The 12,580-nt window shown below is 40.6% G+C and overlaps 1 pseudogene; it reads right to left on the reverse strand.

The window, feature by feature from the left end:
* Window positions 1-8,275: 8,275 nt before the first annotated feature.
* LOC129082671 (succinate--CoA ligase [GDP-forming] subunit beta, mitochondrial-like) lies at window positions 8,276-9,514 on the reverse strand (annotated as a pseudogene).
* Window positions 9,515-12,580: the final 3,066 nt, after the last annotated feature.

Raw genomic sequence — 12,580 nt, forward strand, 5'->3', positions numbered from 1 at the left:
CCAGGGTTTGGTATTGCATATTTTAAAAATTACTGTGGCACACCTGTTTAAAGTTGCTGATATATGTGTATGTGTGTGTGTGTGTATTTGTAGTAGTGATGGTTGCAAAACTCTGTGAAAACACTAAAAACCACTAAATTGTACACACTTAAAGGATGAATTTTATGGTATGTGAATTTTATGTCAAAAAAAATTTTTTTAAATAGAGACTCCCTCAAGTGAGTGAGAGCGTGTGTGCACGTGTAAATAAGATCCATCCCTCACACCATGCACCTGCATAAATGAACCAGAAATCCCATGTAATAATGTAAACAGAACTAGAAGAATACATGAATGAATTCCTTTCCATTTTGGGATTGAGAGATTCTTTCTGATTTACACAGGAAGTTAAAAGCAACAACAGAAAGACTCATATTGAACTCAGTGATATGTAGGAATTATTTAAGGAGGATGTACTGATGTCTGCAACTTTGAAGTGCATCGAAAATGTATTAAATGAATTAGTAGAGAGATAGAGGGGTGGATAGAGTGGCTAGATATGGTAAGACAAGTAAAATATTGGTAATAGAACCTAAGTGGTAGGCACATTGGTCTTCACTGTAGACTTCTTTTAACTTTTCTGTATGTTTGAAATTTTTTATTGTAAAAAGGTTAGGGAAAATCATGGATCCATAAAATAAAATTTATAAATAAAACTACTTAGGCATATTGAGTATTTATTCAAGAACAGATTATTCCATAAGCAAAGTGTGACAATCTCAAAGGAAATATTTACAACTTACTTCGCTCACAAAATGTTTACCTCCTTAATATATAAGAAAAAGACCAAATATCCAATGTTTTAAAATGTGCAAAAGAAATGACGCTCTGGCCGCCGTGGCTCAGTGGATAGAACACCGGCCTTTGAACAGAGGCAGGGGTCGCGAGATCTATTCCGCATCAGGGTGCGTTCCTGCTTTGAGGCCAGGTCCCCGGTTGGGGGCGTGCGGGAGGCAACCGATAGATGTTTCCCTTGCTCCTAGGTGTTCCTCTTCCTCTCTCCCTCCTTCACCCTCTCTCAATAAATAAACAAATAAAATCTTTTTAAAAAGATAAATGAACAGAGAAACAAATATCAACAGTCCTTAACTATATGAAAAGAAGCTCAACTTTGCACCTAATAAGAATACTGCCAATTAAAGTGACTCTGAAGTAGCATTTCTCACCTATGAAACTGGCACAGATGCATAGCTGGCAGACATGCAAAGTGGTACAGCCTCCATAGGAAGAAACTTGACAATAGCCAACTAACAAAACAACATTAGCAATGCCCCTTCCAGGAATATTCATATACCTTGAAAACCCACCTTCATAGTTAAAGCAATCAGGACTAAGAAGACCTCACCTTGGGGTCAAGTTTGATACCTTCAGAGAACAGAAACGAAGCCCATATCTCTGCAACAGGTGGGGGGATTTTTAATTTTCTCTTCTGAAGATTTTTAAACCCATAGCAGTTACAAGACTAGTATCTATATACTCCTCACCCAGATTCACTGCCCATTAATATTGGCTTAGTTTGCTTTTATCTCTCTCCATGTTTATGTGATGATGATGGTGATAAATGGATCATTGAAAGTAAGTTGAGACATCATGATCCTTGACCCCTAAATTCTTTGGCAGGTAATTCCTAAGAAGAAAGACACCCTAATAACAGCAATGCAGTGATGGAACTGAGGAAATTTATCAATGACATATACTATTTTTAATACACAATCCATATGCAAAAACTTTCCAATTGGCACAATATGTATTTTTTAGCACTGTGGTTTCAATCCAGAACCACCTATTGCACGTAGTTGTGTTTCTTTAGTCTTCTTTAACCTGCACCCATTCCTCCTCGTTGCTTTGTGCTCTGTGACATTTTCAACTTTGAGGCAGAAACACTTTGAAGTTGAAATGCACAGTGAGTTCTCTGGAGCAAGGAATTTATTGCATGAATAAGCTCTTACACAACTGGCCCTGGCCGGATGGTTCAGTTGGCTGGAGTGTCATCCCTACGCCGGAAGCTTGTAGAGTCCATTCTCAGTTGGGGCACATACCTAGGTTGCGGGTTCAATCTCCAGCCGGGCCACGTGTGGGAGACAACCGCTCATTTCTTCTCTCTCACACTGGTATTTTTCTCTCTCTCTTTCACTCTTCCTCTCTCTCTAGGATCAATGGATGTGCCTTTGGGTGAGAATTTAAAAAAGAAAGGAGGGGGAGGGGGAGGGGAAGAGGGAGAAGAATCCTCACCTTGCCCTGACCAGTGTAGCTCAGTTGGTTAGGCGCCATACTGCAAAGCAAAAGGTCGCTGGTTCAATTCCCAGTCGAGGTGCCTAGGAGAGGCAACCAACTGATGTTTCTTTTTCTCCCTCCCTTCCCCTCTCTCTTATAATAAGTAAATAAAATCTTTAAAAATAATAACAGAAGCACAGACCATGAAAAGGAAATCCAGAAAAGGGAGTTGAAGGAAGAGCTTTCAGGAAAACCTAGGAAGTCAGTACATCCAGCTGCCAGAGTGGGATCACCAAGAACAACGGGTGAGGACCCGCTATGGGAGTCAGTTGCCTATACATGTGGTGTTGGCCTGGGGTCCCTACTGGTCAATAGCAGGGCAGAAAGTTGAGAAGAAATGAATAGAGAGTGAGGTGGAAACAAGGTCCTGTGCTTTTGCATCTCTGTCTCTCTCTTACCGGAGGGGACAGCAAGAGCAAGCTGAAACCCACTGGCACCTCTACGCATGTCTAACTAGAACCACCTAAGAACAGTGAGCGTGCTTCACTTCTTCCTCTCAGTTTTTACGCATTTTCTCTTTTGGCCAACTGTAACCCAGAACCATACAGCAAAGGAGATTCTAAGAAATGTAGGTCCAGCTCAGCCCAATTGACAAAGTACAAAACCACCACCAAGGTGTCCCTGTTTTCTGTGAGACTGGCTTTCCTTCCCTAAGTGTTTGGAAGATTTCACCAGTGAGACCATCTGGATTTTTGCAGAGAAGTCTTAGATTATGCGTTAAATTTCTTTGATAGATATAGGACTATTCAGATTTTCTATTTCTTCTAAGGTCAGTTGTGGTAAGTTTTATTTTTCAAAGAATTTATCCACTTCGTCCAAGTTTTCCAATGTGTTGACATAAAGTAGCTCGTAATATCCTCGCGTCGCCCTTTTCGTGCCTATAGGACCCAAAATGATGTCTTCTTTTGATTCCTGATGTTAGTAATTTGTTTTCTCTTTTTTTTCCTTCATTGGTCTCGATAAAGATCTGTTGATTATAGTAATCTTTTAAATAAACAACTTTTGATGTTTAGAAATATTTTGTTTATTTATTTATTTGAGAGAGGGGAAGGGAAGGAGAAAGGCAGGGAGAGAAATATCGATGTGAGAGAAAAACATCAATTGGTTGCCTCTCGTGCGCTTCCCAACCAGGAACCAAACCGCTGGCCAGGAACTGAACCTGCAACCCACGCATATGCCTTGACAGGGGAATGGACCAGGTGAACTTTTGCTTTGCCAGAGGCTGCCCAATCAATGGAGCCACATCGGTCAAGGCTTGATTTGTTGACTTTTACATTGTATGTTTGTTTTCTATTTCATTGACTCCTGCTTTTACCTATATTATTTTATTTTCTAGTTTTTAAAAAATGTGTTCTTTTTCTGCCTAGATGTTTGTTTAAATTTTTTACTTTTCTCATATATGCAATAAAACTATGCATTTCCCTCTAAACATAATGTTGACATCATTTGCAATTTTGCTATCTTACATTTTTACTGTTCTTCAGTTACAGAGATTCGTTATTTCCATTTTTATTTCTTCTTTGACTCGTGGATTATTTACTTCCCAAGTATGTTGCTTACTTTCCAAGTAAGATATTCTACTTATCTAACTCCTAGAGTCTTCTAATTTAATTCCAAAGTGATTGGAAGATAATTTTCATCCCTTGAAAAACTTTTTAAAGATTGTATTTATTTATTTTTAGAGGGGAAGGGAGGGAGAAAGAGACAGAGAGAAACATCCATGTGTGGTTGCCCCTCGGGTACCCCCCCACCCCCTCCACTGGGGACCTGACCTGTGGCCCAGGCCTGTGCCCTGAGTGGAAATTGAATGAGCGCCTCTGGTTCAAAGGCCAGCGCTCAACCCATTGAGCCACACCAGCCAGGGTTCATCCCTTGAAACTTTTTAAAGGCTTAATTTATGGCCCAGAATATGGTCATTTTAGTCATGGGCAATATGGAATGTCCTTGTTTTTCTCAGATAACCTCCCTTGCTTTGAAGTCTGCTCTGTTTGAAAGTTAATATAGTCAGATCTACTGTCAACAAATCCCTTCAATTTTTGTCTGAGACAGTCCTTATTTCCCTTTCATTCTTGAAGGATCATTTGGCAGGTCTTTCCCCCTCTTTCTCAACAGTTTAAATATTTGACTCTGCTCTCTTCCTGTTTGCATGTTTTCCAAGGAGAAATCATATACAATTTTCATATTTGTTTCTCTATTAATACGATGGGTTTTTCCCCCTCTAGTTTTTTTCAGGATTTTCCCTTCATCTTTGATTTTTTATAATTCGGAAGTCATATGCCTCAGTGTCTCTTTTTGACATTTGTTTTGCTTGGTGTTTTCTGAGCTTCCTGGACCTGTTGTTTGGTGAGTGACATTAATTGGAGGCTAAGATGGCTAGAGTGCACTAGAGATGTTGGGTATGTGTTTTCCTTCCTCGGGTCAGTGAGGCTGACAGTTGGCAGGATAGTAAGCAGCTAGGGAAATTCCTTGACAAGTGGTATAAGGGAAACTGGGGTAAATAATTAAACAAGGCTAAACAAAGTGAGCAGCTTACAGCCAGCTAATGAATCACAAGGTTTTAAGTTCTCTAACCAAGTACACTTAGATGCAAATGGTTTGCACATCCTAGACCGTTCTGGAGCACATTGGCCTTGGTCCTGATCCCTCTTCAGTAATGTTCTTTGACAATAAAACTAGCCAGAAAAGAATCCTGACCCCTCCATACACATATTTTGATAAATCAACATATTGAAGGACACACCTAGAAAGCTAATGAATATTCTATTAAGACCCTCCCCTAGGATTCCCTTTGGCCAAAGATAAAAAGCCTCAAGACAAAGGATACAGGGTGAGCTCTTGATAGAGCATGCCACGCCTTCTATCCCTGCTGTCTTTCTCATAAGCTCCACTGGTCCCCATGAGACTCGCAACCAGGGGAGCAGTGGGCAGTGGGAGCTCATCCCAGGCCAATTCCCTGAAATTGTCTCCAAGGCCCCCATTTTTTGTGAGTTTCTCTCCCATGTTGTTGCTTCTATCCTAGGCCCTTCCTTGTTTCACTGTCCCCAGCTTTAATAAACACACTCTCAAAATCACCTGGACTCATGTTGTGAAATCTTTCCTGCACAAAGTCAGGAACCCACACGCCACCAGCAGGCCTGAGGCAGACCCGCGCCGGCCCACATCCCATCTGGTAACAACTGTACTCCAGCAGATGAGGCCCTGGAGAATTTCAGAATGGGCTCTTTCCTGCTCTCTAGCAGAAACACAAGGGGATTTCTCTCATATTTACTGTGAGGACCTATTTGAGCTCCTGGAGGTAAATCTCATCAAATCTTTGGGGTGAGGGCTTCCTCCTATGACTTGCGTCCTCCTGGTGTTTTTAACTCTCAGTTGTCCACACAGAGCTTCCAGCAATTTGCCACTGACAGTTCTGGTTTGCCAACCCTGACGCTGATTCTGCAGCAGCAGTCTCTTTTTCTTTTTTGAGGTTTTTATCTTATTTTTATTTACTGAGCTGAGAGGGAGGGGAAAGAAACATTGATTTGTTTTTCCACTTACCTATGCACTCACTGGTTGAATCTTGTATGTGCTCTGACCGGGGATTGAACCCACAACCTTGGCATATGGGGACAATGCTCAGACCCACTGAGCTACTCAGCCAGGGCCTGAGAAGCAATTTCTGCTTCTGAGTTTCTGCTCTGGTAAGTTTATTCTCTGGACCTACTACCCTGTCAGTCTCTCCAATCTTGGGGGCACGGCTTTGCCCTGTGTCCTTGCTTCCCTTAAGCCTTGTGAATTTTTCAATCTGTCCAGCTTTTTACTTGTGAACACTGAGTGGCAACTTCCAAGCTCCTCACATGTGAAACTGGAAACCGGAAGCTACCTTAAAGGGCCATTTATACCTGAAAGAATGTATGCTCGCTATTGTTGAATATGGTGTTCTATGCATCAGTAATTCAAGTTGAGTAGTTGTATTGTTCAGATCTACAGTCTTTCTGATTTTTTTTTTCTTTTCTGTCAGTTATTCATGAAGTATGTTAAAATTTCAACTATGATTGTGGATTCGTCTACTTCCCCTTTTAGATCTGGCAACTTTCACTGGATGCTTTTGAAGATACGTTACAGAGTTGTAAAGCTAATTTATATATCCTGAATTCAACCTCTTTGGCAGAAATCCATATGGCAATTATTTTACCCCAGGTTTTGGCTTACATTTTCACTTTCTTAATTACATTTTTTTGAAGAACAGAAGTTTTAATTGTGATGAAGGCCGATTTAGCCCTGGCTGGTGTGGCTCAGTGGATTGAGCGCCCACCTGAGAACCAAAGCATCACCTGTTCAATTCCCAGCCAGGGCACATGCCTGGGTTGCGGGCTGGGTCCCCAGTGGGGAGCGCGTGAGAGGAAACCACACATTAACATTTCGCTCCCTCTCTTTCTCCTTCCCTTCCCCTCTGTCTGAAAATAAACAAATAAAATCTTTTAAAAAAAGACCAATTTATCTTACCTTTTTTTCTTTTATGATTAGTGCTTTTTGTGTCTTGTCTAAAAAGATCTTTTCCCACCCCAAGTATGTGAAGATTTTCTGCAATGTTTATTTTTCTAGGAGTTTTACAGTTTTGTCCTTTACATTTAAATCCATCATTTATTTTGAGCTCAGTTTTGTAGTGTGGTGTGGTAGGTTCATTGCGGTTTAGGCAAATATCCAGTTGTTCCCAGCACCATTTATTGAAAAGACTATCTCTTTCTCACATAGAACTACATAGACATATTTATAGAAAAGCAATGAAGGGTTATTTATTTATTTATTTATTTGAGAGAGAGAGAGAGAGGTTGGTTGTTCCACTTATTTACACACTCACTGGTTGCTTCTTGCATGTGCTAGGACTGGAGATAGAACCCACAACCCCCATGTGTGGGGACGACGCTCTGACGCTCTAATCAACTGAGCTGCCCAGAGGATCTGTTCTGAGAGCCTTCTATTCTGTGTGTGTGATATATACACCAATACCCCTCGGTAGCTTTATAGAAAGCCTTAAAATCAGGTGCGAAGGCCTTGTGTCTGTGGTATTTCAAGTGCTTGAATTTCTACATAAACCTTTTTTTAGAGCTTACAAGACGGGATTTTCTTTAAATTTGTGTACAAATAAAAATTTACCAAGATATCCTCATAAACCTAATTCACCCTCCTCCCCGCGAATGGACATTATAAGAAAAGCCACATTCTCTAAATTACATTTTCGCAGCTGGCAGATTCTGGGGAGGTCAGAAGGGCGCGGGGAGAGAAGATACCGACACACACAGTATCAGTTCAGAGTTGTCTTATCTTGGAATGTCTAATTAAAGAGATTTGCATAAGAGTCAGCTCTCCTCAGTTTTCACATTAAAACAAAACCATCTACCTACTCAAAAATCCAAATAAAGCTCTGGCCTTCTTTTTCGTGTGGGGTAAGGAGTGTATTCAATATTCAAGCAAATGGTAGAATCTGCGTATGGAATGTCATGTGGAAGTGTGGACCTTCCATTGTAAAATACACTTTGGAATATTCACGGATTTTCCAAACACGCGCTGGAATTAAAAGCTCGGAAAAACTGTGACAGTATGTAACAGATATTTGTTTGAATGTCTCAGCGGCACCTTTTTGAAGGCTAATCTAAATGTAGCCTTGTCTGAGTTTCTTACGGTCTGTGATTTTTTTTTTTATTATACATGTTAGATGTCCACCAAAATGCTGTCCATGAATGAGGGCCTACTGGCCACACAGACTGCTCTCCAAAGTCAGCCACATGACGCCTACCGAGCAGGCTCAGGGTGACAGAAAAGTAGGAGACCACAGGGCATTCATTTAATAAAGGCGGTAAATAAAATCAGATTGTTTAGGCTGTCTAGGTAACTGATTCAAGAAGATATTTAAGATTTTTCATACACCGATTCTTGTTCCTCCCCTTCCCTTTCTTTACCCCCAGTGAAATAACCATTTTCTTCACAGTGAAGAGCGAACCATCTCTCTCCATGGCGAGCGGACTTCTTCCTCCAAGGGATCAGAATGAAAGCGTCCCTTTTGAGCCACGCTGGCCACCGCCTCCTTGGTCCTCCAGGTCAACGCTGCAGTAAAGGGGAGCCCACTGTTATCGAGTATGTTTGGGCCTGATGGACGCTGGTTCCTTCAAGCCGGACCACCAGGGGCACCTTACGTTCCAGCTCCCGGCGGGCTTTGGTGATCTCATTGGTAATGATTGCCCAGTTGACAATTCCACCAACACTGTTGACGAGGATGGCTTCAGCCTTAGGATCAGCTGCGAGCAATCTGAAAGCTTGATGTACTTGAGCATCCTTTACGCCACCACCGAGATCCAAGAATTGGCTGGCTTCCCTCTGTTCAGGACAGTGTTATTGCAAGTAGCCAAGGCGAGTCCGGCACCATTCACAAAGCAGGCAATAGTCCCACCCAGTCCTATGTATTTTGGATCATATCTGGCAGCTTCACTCTCAATGGGCCCATTTTCTGATGTGTTGTCCATAGCAAGTATGTCCTTCTGTTGGAACTCTGCGTTGTCATCAAAGTTTATCTTGGTGTCAAAACAGATAACCTGTCCTTCTGGAGTTTCATCAAAGGGGCTCACTTCCCCCTGAGTGACATCAGTTTTCAGGAAGAGATGACACAGCTTTTTAATTTGATCTGTAGCCTGGTTTTTCACAGGCCCAAGGAAGCCACGATTTCCTTCCCTCCACTGAGCTTGGCTGCCCTTGATCCTGTCAAGAATGTCCATTTGCACCTTAAAAAAGTTCTGGATTTGAAGCTGCCACCTCTTCAATGTCTATGCCGCACCCCCAGGGGCTGTTCACAAGGACGGGGCCGTTGAGTGAAAGGCCCAACAGAAATGCAAACTAGGTTCCCCTGGAAATGCCCAAGGCTTCAGCAGCCATCACCGTGTTCACTTGCACATCTTCTTCTGGAGTTTGTTTCCTTGCTAGATAATTCTCAGTCACCTGTTCGGCCCCCTGTGCCACGACTTGAGGGTCTTTTGTTCAATGAATTCCTCTTTTCAAACCATACTGAAGATATTTGTTGCTCTTCCTCCAGCTAACATCTGGGCTTTGAAAAACAGTTTCTTTTGCATTTAGGTTCTCAGCAGCCAGCAGTGTCCACCACAAAGAACCCCTGAACTTTCGCTGCGCTGTCGGCCGTCAGTAGCTCACTCTGGTATTCCTGCGGGTTCAGTGGTTGTCAGTGGGTTCAGCGGATGGCTGGCCGCAGGCCGTGGCCAGAGGTGGGTGCGGGCGGCAGGGTGGGGGAGAAGGTGGGAGGAGCTCTAGTAAACTTACGAATCAGGTTGTCATTTACTCCAAGATGAGTTTGCTGGTATTTTGGTTGGGTTTCTTTCTGGACCCTTCATTCTGTACCATTGTCTATTTGTCTGTCTTTATGCCAATACCATACAGTTTGATTACCACAGATGCATAATAAATCTTGAAATCAGGTGCAGTGAGCTTTGAAACTTTGTTATCTTTCAAAGTTGTCTTGACCTTTTTTGGTCCTTTGCATTAATGTGTGAATTTGAGAATCAGCTTGTCAATTTCTACCAAAACAGATCCCTGCGATTTTGATTGGGACGGCATCAGATCTGTAGGTAAATTTAAGAAAAACTGACAACAATATGAGCCTTCCAATTCATGAGTGTGATTTATCTCTCCATTTATTTTATTTCTCATTAAATTCGCTCCATGTTTTCTAGTTTTCAGTGCCCACATCCTGCACAGATTTGCTTAGCTTCCTGTATAAGTATTTTATATTTTTGATGCTATCGTAGATGATATTTTTGAAATGTTATGTTCCAACGGTTTACGGTAATATCTAGACATTAATTTCTTGTGTTGACTTTGTATCTTGCAACCTTGCTAAAATTGCTTATTAGGGCTAGTACTTTTTTTTCTAGAATATGTGGGATTTTTTGTGTACATAATCATGTCATCCACAAATAAAGAGAAGTTTACTTCTCCTTTTCCAATCTGTTCCCTTTTATTTCCTTTTTCCTGCCTTACTGCTCTGGCCAGGATCTCCATTACCATATTAAATAACAGTGATGATAGCAGACATCCTTTTCCTGTTCCTGATCCTAGATGAGGTTGTTTAGTCTTTCATCATTAAGTAAAATGTTAGTGGAGTCTTTGTATATGTCTTTATTAAGCTGAGAAAGTTTCATTCTATTTTATTGTGACTGAGTGTTAACTCATGTCAAATTATTTTCTTTGTGTATTGAGATGAAATGATTTCTTTCCAAAATTCTATTAATGTGATGAATTTCACTGATAGATTTACTGTGGTTAAATCCATCTTGTAGTCTGAAATAAATCCCAGTCGGTCAAGTGGTATTGCTCCTTTTTATATATTGCTGTAGTCGATTTGTTAATGTCTTGTTAAGAATTTTTGTATCTGTGTTCATAAGGGATGTAAGTTGTACTTATCTTTTATTGTAATGCTTTTGTCTAATTTTTGTTTCAGGTAATGCTAGCCTCATAAAATGAATCACTAAGCAGTCTTTCCTCCTTTCTGTTCTGAAAGAGTTCATGTAAGATTGATGTTACATTTTCCTGAAATGTTTAATAGAATTCACCTATAAAGAAATCTGGCCCTTACATTTTCTTTGGACAAGTTTTTACTTACAGATTGATTTCTTTAATAGTTATAGTGCTACTCAGATATCCTATTTCTTCATGTGTCAATTTTGGTAATTTGTGTTTTGCAAGGAATTTGTCCATTTCAACTAAATTCACAAATTCATTGGCATAATATTGTTCGGGATGGTTTTTAAAAAAATTTCTTTAGGAAATACAGGGATGCCCCTTCTTTCATTCTTGAAGTTAGTAATTTTTTCATTTATTTTCATGATAAAATCTACTAAGGAGTTTATCAATTTTATTGGCTTTTTAAAGAACCAAACTTTTCAAACTAAATTTTCTTTATTTTGGTTATTTTCTTATATCATTTCTGTTCATTCTTACTGTTTTATTCCTTTTCTTCTGTTTACTTTGGGTTTAATTTGCTTTTCTTTGCCTAGCTTCCTACAGTGGAAACTTAGATCATTGATGTTAAATCCTGCTTTTCTCATATAAACACTTAAATACATACATTTTCTGTTTTAATTAATTTCTGTATATGATGTCTTTATATTTACACTGCATTTCTTGTGGGAAGTATATAGTTGGATTTTGTTTGTTTTTATCCAGTCTAACAATGTCTGTCATATAATTGGGCATTCACTAGTTTAGGGGCATTGTGGTTATTAGCATGATTCAGTATAAATCTATCAACGTTATTTTTCTTAGGGGTCTCATCTAGTCTTTATTCCCTTTCTCCACCTTCTTTAGGGTTAATCGATTATTTTTTCACGACTGTTTTATCTACTTTGTAAGTTTCTTAGCTACAGCTCCTTGTTTTGTTATTTTAGTATCTGCTCTAGAGTTTATAAGTTATCACAGACTCTCTTCAAGCGATCACCCACCAGTTCAGGGACACGTAATTTGTATTTTTCCCCTCCCAGCATTTGTGCAATTGTCATACATTTTACTTTTACACATGTTATACATTACAACACATTGTAATTATTTTTGCTCAATTTTCTTATAAAGAGATTTGAATAATAAGAAAGCCGGCTTCTGCTGGCCAGTGAGGCTCAGCTGCTTGGAGCGTTGCCCAGTAGACCAGAAGGTTGCAGGTTTGATTTCCCATTCAGGGCACGTGCCTCGGCTGTGGGTTCAATCCCCCGTCGGGGCGCGTACACAACCGTTCGGTGTTTCTCTCACATTGATGTTTCTCTCCCTCCCGTCCCTTCTCTCAAGTCAATAAAGCATGTCCTCGGGTGAGGCTAAGCAAACCAAAAAAATGGCTTGTGTATTTACCCACGTACAGTGTGGGGCAAAAGTAGGTTGACAGTTGTAAGGGAAACAGTTTATTCTTGTATTATTCTTTATCCATTATTGTATTATTTCCCATGCTCACAGCTGCCAAACTCCTTTCTCCCACCCTACGTTACGATTTCTTGTCCTCTTTATTCCTTCATGTCGGCCCCAGTTCCCAACTGCTGCCATTTCCCTTCTGTCCGAAGGGATTTCCGTAACATTTCCCGGTGTACAGATCTGCAGGTGACAAATTCTTTAAACCTTGGACTGTCAAAAAAACTCTTTTTTGCCTTCAGTTTCTTAAAGTTTTTAAATTAAACAAAATTGGCCCTGGCTGGTGTGGCTCAGTGGATTGCGCGCCGGCCTGCGAACCTAAGGGTTACCGGTT

The sequence above is a fragment of the Pteronotus mesoamericanus genome, unplaced genomic scaffold (genome assembly GCF_021234165.1).
Source record: "Pteronotus mesoamericanus isolate MK-2021 breed Mesoamerican mustached bat unplaced genomic scaffold, CSHL_Meso_final scaffold_137, whole genome shotgun sequence".
NCBI lineage: Eukaryota > Metazoa > Chordata > Mammalia > Chiroptera > Mormoopidae > Pteronotus > Pteronotus mesoamericanus.